General features: G+C 42.5%; 1 long non-coding RNA gene across 2 annotated transcripts in view; it reads right to left on the bottom strand.

Annotated features, from left to right (window-relative positions):
- The window catches only part of LOC120400774, a 276,808-nt gene extending 258,848 nt beyond the window's left edge, over positions 1-17,960 (bottom strand). The window contains exon 1 of one of the 2 annotated variants that reach the window (XR_005596069.1): positions 17,538-17,960. This is a non-coding gene — a long non-coding RNA (uncharacterized LOC120400774). The remainder of the gene's footprint in view (positions 1-17,537) is intronic. The other variant, XR_005596072.1, reaches the window with a different exon arrangement.
- Positions 17,961-19,538: the final 1,578 nt, after the last annotated feature.

The raw sequence follows: 19,538 nt of genomic DNA, 5'->3' as shown, positions 1-19,538 counted from the left end.
AGTCATCCTAATTACCTTTTGTTCCCCGAGGAACTCCAACTTGTCAAAAGACATGAAGTCGTATAAAAGATCCTTGGGTCCTGATTCTGTCATCTCAGAACTGCTTAGGCTTCATCAGGGGAAGTTTGAGTCACAAGACTAAGGTCCCAGTTATGCTGGTACACCCTGAATATGATATTTGGACATTGGACTATAACCTATGAACTATTTCTGAAAGAACTCTTTGCAGCTACGAAGCTCACCATCTCTGCTATGAATCTGCACCTCAATGAATTGAACTCATGTCTGTATGTATATTGATCTTTTAACCATACTCTCTCTCGATTTTTAATAAAATTTTAGTTCGGTTAATAAGAATTGGCTGTAGCGTGTATTTGGGTAAGATCTGAAACATTCATTAACCTGGGAGGTAATGTGTCCGATCCTTTGGGATTGGTAGAACCTTTTATATTTTATATGATGAAATAAGATTTACAGAAATTATCATATTTGATGTGGGTACCTGGATGGAGGCCTGAGGCTGGATCATTTTAAGGGATCTGTGTTGTTTGGACTTCTGAGTACGTGCCCACTGCCTCTCCTTTACAGACCTGCTATCATGTGCTTTTGGCTGGTCTCTTGCTAACTTATTTCCCCTTCTTTGCCAGACTGACCCCAGTGTTAGAAGGTGAGCAGGGTAAAAGGAGGGCACTTTGGGCCAGCAATGGCAAAGCTAGTTGGCTGGGGAATCTGAACAGAGAGGAGGAACTGGGGGATAATTTGGTGACTTCTTTTTAAAAAAATGGTACCATTGTACCTCTAGTTTTTGCTTTATGTTCTCTGTATTGTCTATTTACATTGTAAACTCTTTTAGGCAAAGACTATGCCATACTGTGACCCAAAACAACAGGGCCCCCAATCTGGATTGCGGCCTGTGGATACAACTTCAATATAAAAATGTTAAATAATAGTGGTCCCTTAAAGCAAGGGATTGCCTACTGGGAGGTGGATTCTTACTGCAGCCTTCACTGTATTTGGTGAATGTAATTGTGTGTCTCTCTTTATAAAAGAAAGATGTACCTAAAGCAGGGGGTAGGATTCAGTGAGGAGGGGAAGGGAAGAGAGGCTGCATCATCATGGGTCTCCTAGTCCCACTAATAGAAGCTTCCCACTCAGATTCGGCTTCTACTTGTTCATCTTTCACTGGAAAGAACTACTCCTAACTGTGTGAATTTTCCCCAGTGCGGGTAAATGTTATAGAATGTGTTGGCAACTGCTTACCACTAATAGATTTCCAGTGAGTGAGCTTTGTTGCACCTCTGTCAATACATACGGCACCTCTCTTGAACCAGGGTCTGTCATGAACATACAACTAAGGGTAGCATAAAATCCCTCCTTTACCTGTAAATGGTTAAGAAGCTTGAATAACCTGGTTGGCACCTGACCAAAAGGGCCAATAAGGGGAGATGATACCTTGCCCTTAGATTTGAAAGTTTTTGCTGTGTGCTCTGTGTGGGTGCTCTCTCTGAGACAAAGAGAGAGATCAAGCAAGGAATCCAACACCTACTGAAATGATACATCTAATATTACAGAAATAGTAAGTAATATCAAGGAAATGTGTTAGATTATCTTTTGTTTTAGCTTGTGAATTTTCCCTATGCTAAGAGGGAGGTTTATCCCTGTTTTTGTAACTTTGAAGTTTTGCCTAGAGGGGAAATCCTCTGTTTTTTTAAATCTTATTACCCTGTAAAATTACCTTCCATCCTGATTTTACAGAGGTGCTTCTTTTATTTTTTTTTCTTTATAATAAAAAGTTCTGTTTTTTTAAGAATGTGATTGGTTTTTAGTGTCCTAAACACTCAAGGGTCCGGTCTGTGCTCACCTTGTTTGCCTATCTGGCTGGTAGATTATTCTCAAGCCTCCCCAGGAAAGGGGGTGAAGGGGCTTGGGGGGATATTTTGGGGAAACAGGAACTCCAAGTGGTCCTTTTCCTGAATCTTTGTCTAACTCACTTGGCTGTGGCAGCAGTACTCATCCAAGGACAAGGAAGGATTTGTGCCTTGGGGAAGTTTTTAACCTAAGCTGGTAGAAATAAGCTTGGGGGGGGCGGTCTTTCATGCGGGTCCCCACATCTGTACCCCAGAGTTCAGAGTGGGGAGGGTCATTTTAGGGGAACCCAGAAGTCAATTCATGACTTACTTTATACAGTTATTGTGTTAGTTTAATGCTATATTTTGAGAATTCAGAGAGTGCATTATTATCCCCCAGAAGTTAAAGCAGCTACTTTTGCCAGAAGAAGTGGATAATGAACCACTTTATTTAAGAATGAGCTTTGCAGATCCTTAAAGATCCATCTGAAACTAGACAGCCATGCTCTCAGCACCTGGCTGGGCAAAGACATCTCAGCTATGTAGGTGTCATATGTGCATCCAGGAAGTTCTGCCAAAATATTTAATGAATAAAATGAGATGTTCCTTTATTTAAAAGATTTAGGATTCTCTGCCCCCATCCCCTTCTCCCTACAAACCCCATCCTAGTCCTGAATTAAAAATGTATAGCATTTGATTAGTAGAGTTGATCCAAAGAACTTCTAGTCAAAAACTGGTACTCATTATTTAGTCATGGAAAGAGAAAAACAGAAAGGTTAATGAATATATTCTTGTCATTAAAAATAAATAAATGAAATCACATGCTATCTGTTTTTGAAAACTGACGCAGCGCTTTCTATTCCTATATACTTTCTGCTTGCCTTATAGCAGTGCAAGAAGATCACTTATTTATTCTCAGGACACTGGAAAAACTAATAGCAACACACAATAACTTGGAGTTATTGTTTTGGAGTGGATGTAAACTGTTAAGAGCTACACACAAGAAGCCATTAGCAACACTCAACAAAAAACATGCATTGGTCCTACAAAACCCAAGAAAAAATGTGCCACATTCTTGAGCACCAGCAACTGGCACCTTATTAAGCGTTTACGTATGTATAGACACCTCTTTTTTACAGAGAATGCCTGTAACAGAAATTAGATGGCTGAATGCATTTCAGAATAGACTTCATCTCCAGTAACCCTCTGGAAAGGCCCGGTGCTTTGAACTGAAAGATGATTAGAGTTCTTTCCACAGAGTAAAAAAAATGAAGGACTTTAGCTTGTCCATTCTTCCAACTATCCAGAGATAATAGATCTGCTGTGGTTCTTCTACCTAACCATTAGCAGTAAGTACACTGGTTAGCAGTCATTCTCAGTTCAAGCATTTATGGCCTGCAGATGTTCTAATTTCTTAATATTCTACAATATATCGCTGCTTAGAGCTGTAACAGTATGATCATAACTTTCTCCTGCTACCTAAATCTGACATTTCTCAAAGTTAAGCTAACTCTGACCCCCAAATAAGGTTGCTTACGGGGCATGTGGAACAGTGAAAGTTTCCTATGTATATGTGGAAGCTGCATACACTTTGTATGTACTTTATATTGCTATCTTCCTGCCTGGTCACAGTGTTGTGGTTCACAGTGTGTGGGGTGGGGGGGAAGAAATGAGGGAGAAGAGAAGAGAGGAGCCGCAATTCTCCTTCCTCTGTAAACAGGCACGGAATGGGAGGGGCCTTGGCTTGCCTTTTTCACCCTGCCACCCCCTCTCCAAATGCCCCAGACAGCCCAGTCGAACCTGCAGAGAGGAAGAAAGTTATCTTCTACTGGTATAGACCTGAAAAAAAAATGGGGGGGGGAGATCCAGAGAGAAAGAGAGAGGTGGCTAAGTCACAATTCCTTCCCCAGTTTTCTCCTGGGGCCACATCTATGTACTGCTGCTGGTTATGGGCCAAAGTAAACACTCTGTCTTAAAGTGCATTTTCATCTTTCTGCCTAAAATTTCAGCATTTCATTTTTCTGCCTGACATTTAAACCTTGCCTAAATAAATTATTTCAAGCGTCCTCATGCTAAGGTATGTTTATCCACAACTTAAAATGAGAGAGAACATAAGTATGGCCATACTGGGTCAGACCAAAGGTCCATTTAGCCCAGTATCCTGTCTACCAACAGTGGCCAATGCCAGATGCCTCAGAGGGCGTGAACCTAACAGGTAATGATCAAGTGATCTCTCTCCTGCCATCCATCTCCACCCTCTGACAAACAGAGGCTAGGGCCACCATTCCTTACCCATCCTGGCTAATAGCCATTAATGGACTTAACCACCATGAATTTATCTAGTTCTCTTTTAAATGATGTTATAGTCCTAGCCTTCACACCCTCCTCAGGTAAGGAGTTCCACAAGTTAACTGTGCGTTGTGTGAAGAAGAACTTCCTTTTATTTGTTTTAAACCTGCTGCCTATTAATTTCATTTGGTGACCTCTAGTTCTTGTATTATGGGAATAAGTAAACAACTTTTCCTTATCCACTTTCTCCACATCACTCATGATTTTATATACCTCTATCATATCCCGCCTTAGTCTCCTCTTTTCCAAGCTGAAAAGTCCTAACCTCTAATCTCTCCTCATATGGGACCCATTCCAAACCCCTAATCATTTTAGTTGCCCTCCCCTGAACCTTTTTTAGTGCCAGTATATCTTTTTTAAGATGAGGAGACCACATCTGTACGCAGTATTCGAGATGTGGGCATACCATGGATTTATATAAGGGCAATAATATATTCTCAGTCTTATTCTCTATCCCCTTTTTCATGATTCCTAACATCCTGTTTGCTTTTTTGACCGCCTCTGCGCACTGCGTGGACATCTTCAGAGAACTATCCATGATGACTCCAAGATCTTTTTCCTGACTCATTATTGCTAAACTAGCCCCCATCATATTGTATGTATAGTTGGGGTTATTTTTTCCCATGTGCATTACTTTACATTTATCCACATTAAATTTCATTTGCCATTTTGTTGCCCAATCACTTAGTTTTGTGAGATCTTTTTGAAGTTCTTCACAGTCTGCTTTGGTCTTAACTATCTTGAGCAGTTTAGTATCATCTGCAAACTTTGCCACCTCAATTTTTAATCCCTTTCTGAATTTATGAATAAGTTGAATAGGATTGGTCCTAGGACTGACCCTTGGGGAACACCACTAGTTACCCCTCTCCGTTCTGAGAATTTACCATTAATTCTTATCCGTTGTTCCCTGTCTTTTAACCAGTTCTCAATCTATGAAAGGACCTTCCCTCTTATCCCATGACAACTTAATTTACATAACAGCCTTTGGTGAGGGACCTTGTCAAAGGCTTTCTGGAAATCTAAGTACACTATGTCCACTGGATCCCCCTTGTCCACATGTTTGTTGACCCCCTTCACAGAACTCTAATGGATTAGTAAGACATGGTTTCTGTAAAGGGAAATCATGTTCTTCTATGTGTCTGACAATTTTATTATTAACTATTTTTTCGACTAATTTGCCCGGTACCAACATTAGACTTACCGGTCTGTAATTGCCAGAATCACCCCTAGAGCCCTTTTTAAATATTGGTGTTACATTAGCTATCTCCCAGTCATTGGGTACAGAGGCCGATTTAAAGGACAGGTTACAAACCTTAGTTAATAGTTCAGCAACTTCACATTTGAGTTCTTTCAGAACTCTTGGGTGAATGCCACCTGGTCCCAGTGACTTGTTAATGTTAAATTTATCAATTAATTCCAAAACCTCCTCTAGTGACACTTCAACCTGTGACAGTTCCTCAGATTTGTCACCTACAAAAGCTGGCTCAGGTTTGGGAATCTCCCTAACATCCTCAGCCTTGAAGACTGAAGCAAAGAATCCATTTAGTTTCTCTGCAATGGCTTTATCGTCTTTAAGGGCTCCTTTTGTATCTCGATCATCAAGGGGCCCCACTGTTTGTTTAGCAGGCTTCCTTCTGATGTTCTTAAAAAACATTTTGTTATTACCTTTGGAGTTTTTGGCTAGCCGTTCTTCAAACTCCTCTTTGGCTTTTCTTATTACATTTTTACACTTAATTTGGCAGGGTTTATGCTTCTTTCTATTTACTTCACTAGGATTTGACTTCCACTTCTTAAAGGAAGTCTTTATCTCTCACTGCTTCTTTTACATGCTTGTTAAGTCACGGTGGCTCTTTTTTAGTTCTTTTCCTGTTTCTCTTAATTTGGGGTATACATTGAAGTTGGGCCTCTATTATGGGGTCTTTAAAAAGCGCCCATGCAGCATGCAGGGATTTCACTTTAGTCACTGTACCTTTTAACTTTTGTTTAACTAACCCCCTCATTTTTGCATAGTTCCCCTTTTTGAAATTAAATGCCAAAGTGTTGGGCTGTTGAGATGTTCTTCCCACCACAGGGATGTGAAATGTTATTATATTACGGCCACTATTTCCAAGCAGTCCTGCTATAGTTACCTCTTGTACCAGCTCCTGTGCTCCACTCAGGACTAAATCTTGAGTTGCCTCTCCCCTTGTGGGTTCCCGTACCAGCTGCTCCATGAAGCAGTCATTTAAAGTATTGAGAAATTTTGTCTCTGCATTTCGTCCTGAGGTGACATGTTCCCAGTCAATATGGGGATAATTGAAATCCCCCACTATTATTCAGTTCTTAATTTTGATAGCCTCTCTAATTTCCCTTAGCATTTCATCACTATCACTGTCATGGTGGTCGATAATAGATCCCTAATGTTATATTCTTATTAGAGCATGAAATTACTATCCATAGAGATTCTGTAGAACATGTGGATTCACTTAAGATTTTTACTTCATTTGATTCTACATTTTCTTTCACATATAGTGCCACTCCCCCGGCTGCATGACCTGTTCTGTCCTTCTGATATATTTTGTGATTGTGTCCCATTGATTGTCCTCAGTCCACCAGGTTTCTGTTATGCCTATTATATCAATAGCCTCCTTTATCACAAGGCACTCTAGTTCACCCATCTTATTATTTAGACTTCTAGCATTTGTGTACAAGCACTTTAAAAACGTGTCCCTGTTTATTTGTCTGCCCTTTTCTGATGCTTCCGATTCTTTATGTGAATGTTTCTCGTCTTATCTGGCCCTTACATTATCCTCTTCCATCCTCTGCTCCTGACTCTAACCTAAAGAATCTCTATCAATAGACTCTCCAAGAGAAGTCTCTGTCCGATCCACGTGCTCCTCTGCAGTAGTTGGCTTTCCCCTATCTCCTAGTTTAAAAACTGCTCTGCAACCTTTTTAATGTTAAGTGCCAGCAGTCTGGTTCCACTTTGGTTTAGGTGGAGCCCATCCTTCCTGTATAGGCTCTCCCTATCCCAAAAGTTTCCCCAATTCCTAATGAATCTAAACCCCTCCTCTCTACACCATGGTCTCATCCACGCATTGAGACTCTGAAGCTCTGCCTGCCTACCTGGCCCTGCGTGTGGAACTGGGAGCATTTCTGAGAATGCCACCATAGAGGTCCTGGATTTCAGTCTCTTCCCTAGCAGCCTAAATTTGGCCTCCAGGATGTCTCTCCTACCCTTCCCTATGTCACTGGTACCTACATGTACCACGACCACCAGCTCCTCCCCAGCACTACATATAAGTCTATCCAGATGCCTCGAGAGATCCGCAACCTTCGCACCAGGCAGGCAAGTCACCATATGATTCTCCCGGTCGTCACAAACCCAGCTATCTATGTTTCTAATGATCTAATCTCCCATTACTAACACCTGCCTTTTCCTAGTGACTGGAGTTCCCTCCCCCGGAGAGGTAACTTCAGTGTGAGAGGATACCCTAACACCATCTGGAAGGAGGGTCCCAACTATGGGAAGGTTTCCCTCAACTCTACAGTGTCCCGGAAAGCCTCATCAACATACCTCTCTGCCTCCCTTAGCTCCTCCAGTTCCACCACCCTGACCTCCAAAGCCCATACACAGTCTCTGAGGGCCAGGAGCTACTTGCACTGAATGCACACATATGCCACCCGCCCACAGGGCAGGTAATCATACATGCTGCACTCAGCGCAATAAACTGGATAGCCCCCACTCTGCTGCTGGGCTTCTGCCTGCATGGTCTCCTAGTTAATGAAAGGGTTTTGTTTAAATAAAGAAGTTTTGAATGTAGTTTAGTTTATAGTTTTAAAAAACAGCAAGGGGCCATTGCCCACTTCCCACTCCCCTTCCAAACTCCCTTGCGAAACTCCCTGTTAGCAGCCCCTGGTCGCAAAGCTCATAATGTGTACTAATAGTGGTATGCATGCCAATGGACAAATGGTATGTTAAAAAAAGAACATTAGTTACAGGGGCAAACTGGGAAAAAGCAGTTCTATTAACAATCAGTTTACTTTACATAATATTATCATAATCCCTTGTATTGTGTGACATTCCTCAAAATTGGCCACAAAACCCACCCAAGCTGCAGAACTGTGTTGCAGAATCTAAACTTTCACTGGAAAAAAACCCCCACATACATAGCCCTTATGGTTGAAAAGAAACTGTAGGCTCACATATTCAAGGTTAAATCAAAGCTGCAGTGTCTTCCTGAGTCTGTAGACGTCTGAAAGCATACCTCTAGGAAGTAGGAACTGCTCCGGTGGACTGCTAAATAATCATCTTTAGGTTTCACACTTAAACTATCAAGATTAAAAATGATAAACAGTGAAGAAATAATCAGACACATACAGCTAATGTGCTTAACCCCTCAATCCCAGGTAGCTTCCTTCTCCTCCCACGATATATGGAGCCTCAGTCGCCCCCTACCAAGTCGCCATAATTTCCACTATTGTCCCTGGCAACTTCTATAATGTGGTTGTGCTTAGTACAACAATCTTTGGAATACTGAAAAATGTGAGAACCACAAAAGATAACTTCTATATCAAACAAATAACAGGTTGCCCCTAAGGGCTGATTATAGTCTTTATTTTCATATTTAATGTATTCAAAACCTCCATTTTTAAATGTAAATGAAGCTGCTTCCATATGATCTGTCTCTCACAGAATCTAGGACTCTGGAATACATGGTGCCTTGATTACTTTATACATTCCATTGCTATTAAAGGAATCAGATAAACGGTCTCCCTCCCAACCCATTTTCCACTCCCGCCTGATCCTGGAATGGGGTTATAAGCCTGTTTTTTTAATGACATCACACCAAGCCGCCATAGTTTTGAGTGCACCATCAATGTGACGCACTGCAGCATGAGGCTATATGAGACAGCAGTTGTTTAAATGCAAACAAACATACTTGACAACAAGTAAAATGGCAAGGAAGAAAAAGGTAAAATGAATTGTGTTCAAGTCAGAGATTTTTAAGAGGGTTCCTGGGAGTAACAACTATACCTTAAAAGGGACACTCCACTATTTTTTCCATTATTTTGTAATAGGCTCCTACAGAATCTATGTATTTTGCCTTGTTTTTATTCCTATACCCTCCATGATCTGAATTCCTCACTTTATCACTTTCTGACATTTTTAGGAAGCATCCTAAAGTCAAATACACAGATTTCTGTGAATCATCTTTAAGAATGCATGGGGCCAGATTCTCAAGTGGCATAAAATCAGCATAGCACTACTGAAGTCAATGGAGCTACACTGATTTACACTAGCTGAGAACCTGCCTCCTGACTGCCACCTTCAGGGCCAGCCCTCATTTTGCTACCTCTGGATCAATAAATACTTATATACTAGTGCACCTATATCCAGAGAAAAATAGAATGAAGAATTTTGTCTTACAGCCACCAGCATATGGAAGTAGGTCCAGGACAATGTAACACTAACACCTTCATTACTAACTCCACTTAATGCAAAAGAAAAAAATCTTACGTGGGTACTACTGGACTCCAGGGGAAATATTTTCAAAGGCGCCTACTAACTTTGAAAGCCAATGGGACTTAAGATCTTAAATCACTAGTGCTTTTGAAAATGTTACCCTAAGTACTTACATGGCCTATAATCACTGAAGGCTCCAAGTAGGGGGCAAGGATAGCTCAGTGGTTTGAGCATTGGCCTGCTAAACTCAGGGTTGTGACTTCAATCCTTGAGGGGGCCACTTAGGGATCTGGGGCAAAAATCAGTACTTGGTCCTGCTAGTGAAGGCAGGGGGCTGGACTCAATGACCTTTCAAGGTCCCTTCCAGTTCTAGGAGATTGGAGATATACCAATTATTATTATAAAAAGAATAAAATTTCTTCTCACCACACCCCTCTAGTTAAGAAGTCATCCCCATTTCTATTTACAGAGAAAATAAGTGACTTGTCCCAGGTTACATTTTTCAATCAAGGAAAAAATGACTATGTCAAATATTAAAAATGTCAACACTTCCAGTAGCTCTACCTCATAGCATCAGGTGACAGAATTACTTCCCCATAACATGTAGACTGCAATCTTACCCCTAAAGATCTAAATTTCTCCCTCACAGTTCTTCAAAACCAAACTGTATTCTTCAGGTCTAGGTATAGCTAATCTACTCCAATATATATTAGAAACATAACCTTAATGGCCTCTTTTAAGAGAGTGATCACTATGACAACAGGAGTGAGCATGACTCTCCCACTCTTGAGGCCTTGATTCAGAAAGTTACTAATTTAGTGGCTGCTTAACTCTAAGCATTCTCTAAGCTCCAGTGGGGCTACTTGTATGCTTGAAGTTAGGCACACACAAAGTAACTTTATAAATTAGGATCTGAATGACTAGAAATGGGAGTCCATAGAGCCAACAGTAGACTAAAACATATACCTTACCCAGTGTGTTAGTTACATTTATACTTTGCTTACATACATGACACCCTTTATCCTTCCAGAGCCCTCAGAACAAATCTGTAGTTACTCCAATAGGTCTCATTTTTGTCCCCTAAAACAAAGCTTTTTTTGGTTGTTTCCTAAGAAGGCCTTTACATCACAGTTATCATCGACAAAGCACCAAGGGTTGGACATTACTCTTTCAGCTGACTGGAAATGCGTATGAAGGAGGAAGGCTGGTAAATTTCTGAGAAGCAAACATAGGTAACTGAGCACTTGCCTGCTAGAGGAGTGAGAGCTCAAGCTCAAGAGTCCCAACTCACTAGCCCAGGGAGCCAGCCCACTTTTTAAAAGCATTGTTTACTCTCCAGTTTTTTGTCACATCCCCTAGAAACTTCTTACTGGACTATTTTTCATTTGGTACACATATACGCAGGCTTCTGCGGCAATACCCAACAGGGGCTGCCCTTTCCTCATTGTTTCCATTACAGTATGTGTGTAGTACCAGGCTGTACTCAATGTTTTATATCAAACACACACACCGCCCCCCCAAAAAGTCAAATAACCTTTGTCCCAAAATATCTACACTCAGAGGATAAACACGGATCACACAGTAGAGTGGCTACTGACATTATGAGCTGTACACTTCCTGGATCAGGCATTTAAGGAGGAAGAGGGTGGCTGACTTACATTAGTCAAAGCAGCTATTTGAAATATAAGACAAATGAAACATAAGAACAGCCACAATGGGTCAGACCAATGGTCCATCCAGCCCAGTATCTTGTCTTCTGAGAGCGGCTGGTGCCAGTTGCTTCAGAGGGAATAAACACAATAGGGCAATTATTGAGTGATCCATTCTTTGTCATCAAGTCCCAGCTTCTGGCAGAGGGACCCACAGAGCATAGGGTGGCATCCCTAACCATCTTGGCTAATACCCTCTGATGAACCTATCCTCCATGACCTTATCTAATTCTTTTCTTAACTCCATTATACTTTTGGCCTTTACAACTTCCCCTGGCAATGAATTCCACAGGACTTCCTTATGGCTATTTTAAACCGAATGCCTATTAATTTCTTTGGGTGACTCCTGGTTCTTGTGTTGTGTGAAGGGGTAAATAACACTTATTTACTTTCTCTACGCCAGTCATGATTTATAGACTTCTATCATATCCTTACTTACATCTGTTTTCGAAGATGAACAGTCCCAGTCTTTTTAATTCCACCTTGTATGGAAGCCGTTCCATACCCCTCACCATTTTTGTTGCCCTTTTTTGTGTCTTTTCCAGTAGGAAGGAGAAAAGATTGGGCTGAGCACAGAGAGGGGAAGGAGAAAACTAGTGCAGAGATGGGAGTGCTCTAAGGGAGAAGCAGCCTGAATTATAGTTAGTTCTGCCTTGAGTGCAGGGGAGTGGACCAGATGACCTCTCAAGGTCCCTTCCAGTCCTACGATTCTATAATTTACACAGAAGGTGACAAGTAGCCAGGTTACTTCTATATGTACACAACAGAATCATGACACCAGCAGGAATGCACACAGACAATGAATGGAGTGAACAGTGTTTGAATGTACCTGCTTCTACCAAGTGAAAGGGACAGAATGAAGCAGCAGTGTAAGGCAAACAATGGGTCAAACTCCTAGCTCAGTGACATCACTGTAAATCTGGAGTAAGAGCAAAATTTGGCCTCCTATATTTTCATGTGCCCACATCAAGATTACAGCAGTTTATTTTTCTAAAACATCTACAAGATTTAATCAATAATACTTTATACTGATCAAAAATACAAGGCATAAGGATGAATTTTCAGTAGGTATTTAAGATCTCACATAACTAGACATTTTTAGACAGAAAAATGCGTATTTCAACTGTGCCTTTTAACTTGGAGTATCTTTGTACAGGAAAGAAACTCAAGAGGACTTGGTTAATATTAACCAAGATCCCTTATCCAGCAAGCACATGATAATTTTGTGCACAAGACTGGTCCCACTGAGCTCAATGGAACTACTCATATATGTAAAGTTACACATGTGCATAAGTGTCTGCAGGATTGGGGCTCAAGTTTGCCTCTGAAAAAACAGGTTTTAAACAATTTTTAAAAAGCTAGCTGTCAGGAGCCCAGTTCTGCAGAATGCTGAGAGCCTCAGTCACGGATTTCTGTGAAAGCTGAGAGTATTCAACACTATACAGAATTGGACCCGAAGAAAAAAAATTATCTGCTTTCATAGACAGTCAAAATACAGACAGTGAAAAGGAAAATACAGCAGGTTAAATTATATTCTCAGTTACATGTGTACAAGAAAGCAGCATTTGGTCAAGCAAGGACTCAGAGAGTTATTCTGTCCACCAGCTCCCAAACCAACAAATCTCCCCACAAAAAGTTGTCTGAAATATTGTATTACACTAAAGCAGTGATCACTGGATAATGACAAAAGTAAAAGCTGTGAACAAGATTACTCAATAATTTTAAGTTTATCATATTTTGTGTTCCATTATTACAAGAGCGCAAAATCCATTTTAACTTGCTAAAGCCCTTTATCTTTGTACATTCTCCACCAGCTTTCAAAGGAACGTGGAAAAAAGGGGCAAACAAGGTCTTCTGGATCATTAAGTATGTCCTAATACAATATACAGTCACCACGACAGGCTTTCAATTTGTGACCCAAGATCCTCTTGGTGTCATTTAAATGACACCAAAACCAGCAAGATGCAGTCAAAGGTGCTGCTAGCAATGTGAAATGGAGACGCACACTGACTGACCAGTTGCACATACGATGGTATACCCATAGGGCTCAATTCTGAGGTTAGTTACTCTGGTGGGACTCCATTGACCTTACTGGAGTTACTCCTGATTCAGACTGATGTAAGCAAGATCAAAATCAGGCCTGTTTGGTCTCCACACTTCATTAGTAAGGATCTGATGCTGGAAGTACCCTCTACCCCCGCTCAAGTCAACGTAATGTGCTGAATGTCCAAAACTTGCAATGTCAGGATCTATTTTAGGAGGAGCAGTTAGAGAGAGTTCTAGCAAGGCCTTCATAAAATGCTTTGTGAAAGAATAAAAAAGTCACCCCAAAGAACTTAGAAATTGTATGCCACGGCCTACATGACGTCTACCAACCTGCTCCATGTATACGGATCACACGTGGGAGAAGAACAAAGCTCCACAAGCAAGAATTTCATTTGGCCAAAGAACTGACATACACTGCAGCAGTTTGGAATTAATCTGTGTTAGCTAGATGGTTTTAAACCATCATAGGCCCTCAAAGTAAGGATACTTGTTTATTAGCAAAGCATGTCCCTAATTTACCAAATAGCACACAGAATTAAGATGGCCGAACTAGAACAAGTCTCTCTATAGTCCATGTCTGTGCCACTGGAAGAAGGCCCCACAGTGGAGCTGCATTTGCATTCTGCATGGATGCTGGATTTGGTAGTGTCCAAAAATCTGAGCTTTTACTATTATTTTTTTTTTTGGTCTGTTTATTAGTAAACTAGAACCTATGATTTAAACAATCACCCTACACGTACGTTGTAGAACTAAATCTCAGGAGTTACATGGCTTTTTCATACTTCTGGGCAAATATTACACTCACTTGCCAATCTAATAAGTATGTTCTCTCTACAGAGGTAGAAAACCTACCATAAGCACACACAGCATGTAAATCATCATTTCAGATTAATCCAAAAATAACTGTACATCTGATGTCAAAAAAAAAAAATCACATCCACCATTTTGCACAAAATATGCTCACTACAGTATTGTGGTACATTGAACACTCTTAATGGTTTCTACAGTTACGTATTATACAGACAATATAATTAGCAAGCAGCATTCTTTTCTGTGAAATACAAAGGAGAAAATAAAATAAAAATCACTACATGTTCATAAAAAACACACGATCTCATTAACTAAAACTATATTTTAAACTACATTCCATAATTTACAATGCCATAGTCTACATAAACCTGGACCATATAGGCACAGCATAGGTTCACATCCAGTTTGATTTGCAAAATACTTTGTGTTTTCCTACAAGATATTTATTATTTGCTCTCTTAATACAAGCAGATCAGTGCTTTGCTAAATATTTTTCCACTTTCATTTTATTTCTTATTCAGTGTACTTCCAAAACAAGAAAAATATCTGTATAAAGTTAAATGTCATTTTCTGTTCCTCATTACATAACCAGAGATCTTGTAGGAAGTACTATTGCGGAGTTTTAAAAAAAATTACCACATACACACCACTGCTTTACAATAATGGTCACTCTGTTTCCACACACGCCATTGGTACCCCCAATTAAATGAAAATTATATGTAACCTATAGACCAACTTTCAGATCAATGCTGAATATCCTTTCTGTGTCTGACATCATCTATACCTGGCAAAGAGGTAAGCTTTTCTCGGTTAGTGACAGCAAAACCACAGTTTTTCCTACTGATTGCATAAACACTGTATGCTATCATGCAAATAAAGTCATTCACAGAGATAAAAATGTTCCTCAGGTGACTGGATTTGTTTTAATAGACAAATGGTTTTAGGAAATGATGGACATGGATTTTATTTTATTGTGGGAGAGACAAGCAATCGAAAATAACAGCCATGTAAACCCTAAACAATCTCTTTTGAGATAAATGGTGCATCACTATGACTTCTTCTTTCTAACGAAGCTAAAAGAGCACGCCTGGAACCAGATTTGAGATATTTCACTTCAAAAAACACAACCCAATGCAAAAATATCCCTGGTGGAGGTTGAATTTCATGATTTTTAATTACTTTTGTGACGTTTTGATCCTTATCATCATTCTTTATAAAAAGGACCATTGACTCCATATTGGAGAACACACTCATTCCATCCCTATCAGCTCTATGCTCAGGTTTGCACATGCTAAGACAAAAGCACCATATTTCTGAATTCTAACATGGTAAAGAAATAAATTTACATTTTCACCTTACTCCACCATACACACCATCATCTCCCACCTTCGTCTTCAAAGCCATTATAAACAGCTTTAAACATTGCTTTTAACCCAGCTGGTATTTTTTCCTCTCTTCTGCATTATAGCCACAACCCCTGAAACACTGTAGCTTGGCTTGGCTCATCTGGGCCCACTTAGTCAAAATAAACACAAAGGAAAGGAACTATTGGGCTGACTGAAACAAACAAACAAAAAAATCGGCTGCAGAACTCCCTAATACTTGTGTGCATAGCTGATTTTACACCAGCTCAGCTTCTACATTGATATTATCTTGTCAAAAAGTGCAGAACAGCTTTCATCACAAATACTTAGAGCTCGAAAATTACAGCAAAGCACCAAAGCTGTTGAAAAAACCAACTTTAGCTGGATGCGAAGTGTGCTCTGCAAGTGCAGCATTTGAAGCCTCAACATGACGCAACTGAAATCATATCAGGGATGGGGGCTTATGAACTAAAATGGAACACCCCTCTCCTTCCCCCACCAAAAAAACCACACACACCCCCCATCTCAGAAATACACCACTCATTGCTCAAACTCAGAGCACCTTGTAAACAGAGATTTACACAAGCTGCAAATCGATGATACAGTGTGAATATACCAATGCAATTGACAAACAGCAAGTGGTGAAGGGAATCTGGATTGATCAGCAAACCTAGAATTCCTCCTCAGCAATCGATCAATAGCCCCTTCTCTCTCCTTCCTGCCCCCCTTAACCCCTTCACGCTCAAAAGTTCAGTGTTGTCGCAGTCACAGCAGACCTGCTCTTTTAATGCCCTTATTGGAAACAATCTGGCCTAATTATTAGAGTCACCTCTATAGCTCTCTTTACTCAGGGAGATAAGCTAGGTTGATGCATTCCTGTGCTGGGATCCCCCTGCACTCCTAATTGCCTCCCCTCCACTTGCAGGCTCCCTCCTCCCTACCTTGCTCCTCGCTGCCCCCAAAGCAGGCTCTGGGCTCCTCCTGGGGGAGCCCGGGTCCTCTACCCTCCAGGGTTTTGCGTTTCTTCGACATCTGGCCGGTGTTTGGGAGTTGGGTTTCTCCTTTCTCTCTCCGGGGAGATGAGTGTATGTGGAGGGAGGGAGAGACACACACACACAGAGGGGGAGAGGGAGAGAGATTGAAAGAAATCGCTGCTTAAAGAGAGGGGAAGAGACTTTGGAGTGGCTGGAGAGCAAGTAGGAGGCAGGGACTAAGTGGAGAAATCCTACAAATCACAATCCCATCAATTCAGCCCCACGTCTAAGGGGGTTGCCCCCCCTTTCCTATCCAACTGGGGGAGAGAGGCAGCATCCGAGAGGGAGGCGATGGGCACCTCTGCAGGTTTTACATATGTTGGTGGCCAGCTGGAGGGGGAGGGGTTGATTTATATTTATTTGTACTGGGATCCCTTCGGGTTAAAAACTGGCTCAATGGACTGAGGGAAAGGAAGGGGCTGGATGCGGAGGACAGAGACAGAGGAGGACAAACGACAGGCGCTTCCAGGTGTAGGAGGGCAGAGTCCCCTGCAGGGGTCATGTGTTCTGTCGCGGGGGATCCTGAATTCCCCGCAGGGCTGATGGGGCTGGGGTGGAGGAGGGCTGTTCTCCCCTAGGTGGGTGGGGGGGTCTCCCCGCCCCAAACTCTGAGTGGGGGGGGGGGGCACGGGCTGTGGCTGCTGGCCGCCCAGGCAGGCACCTGCGGGATTAGAGTCATTGCTGCTGAGCTTCGCAGCTGGCTGGGAATATTCACGAGTAACTCGCACCTTGCAAACTCCGCTGTGAAGTCAGTGGCCGGCCCCCGCACACTCACTCTCCCCCCCACCCCCCGCGGGTAACCCTTTCAGCCTTGGATGTAAAAAGTGCCGCTCTCCCCCTGCCTTCACCACATCCCCCCTCCACCGGTCCCACTTTCCAGCCAAATACCGAGGCTCGGGGCTGATGCTCCATGGAGGGAGAGAGCAACTTACCCTCAGAACTAGGCACCAGCTCATCTCTGCCTTCCCCTTCAGATCAACTTTAAAGAGCAGATCCTCGCTCACGCTTCGGTCCGGGAGACAGAGACGAGGGGGCCGGGGGGGCTCAATTAGTAACAGCAGCTGCAAAGTGGGTGAAATTCGGGGAGCTCTTAGGGCACGATCCCAGCTCTTCTGTGCTCCCAGCAGCAGGGCTTCTTCTTGGGCGCTGGAGAACAAGGTGCTCAACAAGTCTTCCTCGCTAACAAAAATGAAGAGCACAGGCTGAGTGATGATCCCTTCCCGTCAGGTGGCATTTAAGAAAACGATGCAGCGAGCTACTCAGCTGATCAGGAAATTTTAAGTGGAGCTTGCAGTGGCAGCAGGTTTTCCTAGGTCTCTCTCTCTCCATATATAGACACACATATATAGTGTGTGTGTGTGTTTGTATTATACCTATATATGTGTGTATATGTATAATATAAACGTTTGGTTCTTAGGCTCTCAGAAAATCCTGTCTGCCGGCTGCCTGGAAGTTAAAGAGTTGTTCTTAAGCAAAAGGGGCTGATGCTTGGACACATCTCACGTCCAACAGGAGGCAATGACGTCTGTAGCTTCATTGCTATAACAGCACCAAGGCTGCAATTGCCATTCATTGAAATGATAAGGGGCGCTCAGACGTAAGCAGCCTGGACCTTTTGCAAGAGACTGAAGATGATTCCCCCCTCCAAAAAAACCCCCCACCAAAAATAAATAACAACAATAAACAGCAAGCGAAGGGGCTGAGAGGGGAATTTCAGCGCTGCGATCAGATGCTTGTTTCTCAGCTCCAGGAACATTTTGTAACTGACTAGACTTTGGGAGATTTTTACATATTGGGGCGGGGGGGGGTTAATTGTTCATCTCTCCCCAGGCAGAGGTTGATGGAGGCTGGGGAAGTGCTCTCCCTCCCATCTCTCCCCAGTGCGTTTTAGATCGGGTACATGCTAAAGTGTTTGGGGTGTATGGCTAAATCTTAAGGAGCAATTTTATTGTATTGTACTGCTGTACACACAGCAACGATCTTTTTCTGCAGCCGTGGAAAGGAAGGTGCTTTAAAAAAAAGAGGATGCGAAGCAAGCGTTTCATTTCCGTGTGGGCTCACTGAATTGTCATCGTTCTGGCCGCATATAGAGTCTGTTTCCTTGCTGTGTGCCAAGCTTTGCTAAACTGAGGTGTGTGGAGGCGGCGGGGGGGCAGAGTATATAAATACCTAATACTCTCAATCCTCACAGTCACTGTTTGGAGCTGCAAAATTATCAGGAGGGGGAAATAAACAGGATCCTCCCTCCTCCCCCAGTGATCTAGTGTCCTAGAAATGACAGCTCGGGTGTTAAATAACCAAAGAAACTGCCTGCCAACAACACACTGCTCCAGGATAGGACCAAGTATATTAGCATCAGCGTTGAGCAGCGCTCTCATTGCATGCAGCAGAATCAAAACACACGCATAGGCAGAGTTGCAAAGTAACGTAGTGGGTGGGGGGATCAGCCTTGCATCTCTGGACACCGCAACCTGCACTCCTTTCCCCACTTGAAAACGCGCGTGTGAGATCACAGCTTAGGCCTTGATCCAGCCCCATTGAAGCCAATGGGAGTTTTGCCATTAATGTCAATGAGAGCAGGATCATAGAATCTTAGAGCCATAGTATTAGAAGGGACCACAAGGGTCATCTAGTCTAACCCCCAGCCAAGATGCAGGATTTGTTGTCCAATCCATCTCAACAGGGCCCTGTTCCCTACTGGACAGTCAACACTTTAGTGCTGCTCAAGCTGCACTGTGTTTGCTAGAGGCCAGGAGGGAGCTGGCAGGGCTGATGCCAGATAGCAGGGCCGGCTCCAGACCCCAGCGCACCAAGCGCGCGCTTGGGGCAGCGTCCCGTGGGAGGGCGGCAGGCGGCTCAGGTGGACCTCCCGCAGACGTGCCTGCGGAGGGTCCGCTGGTCCCGCGGCTTCGGTGGAGCATCCGCAGGCATGC

This window comes from Mauremys reevesii, linkage group 3 (genome assembly GCF_016161935.1).
Source record: "Mauremys reevesii isolate NIE-2019 linkage group 3, ASM1616193v1, whole genome shotgun sequence".
Classification (NCBI taxonomy): Eukaryota; Metazoa; Chordata; order Testudines; family Geoemydidae; genus Mauremys; species Mauremys reevesii.
This window is presented reverse-complemented; position numbering and strand designations above follow the sequence as displayed.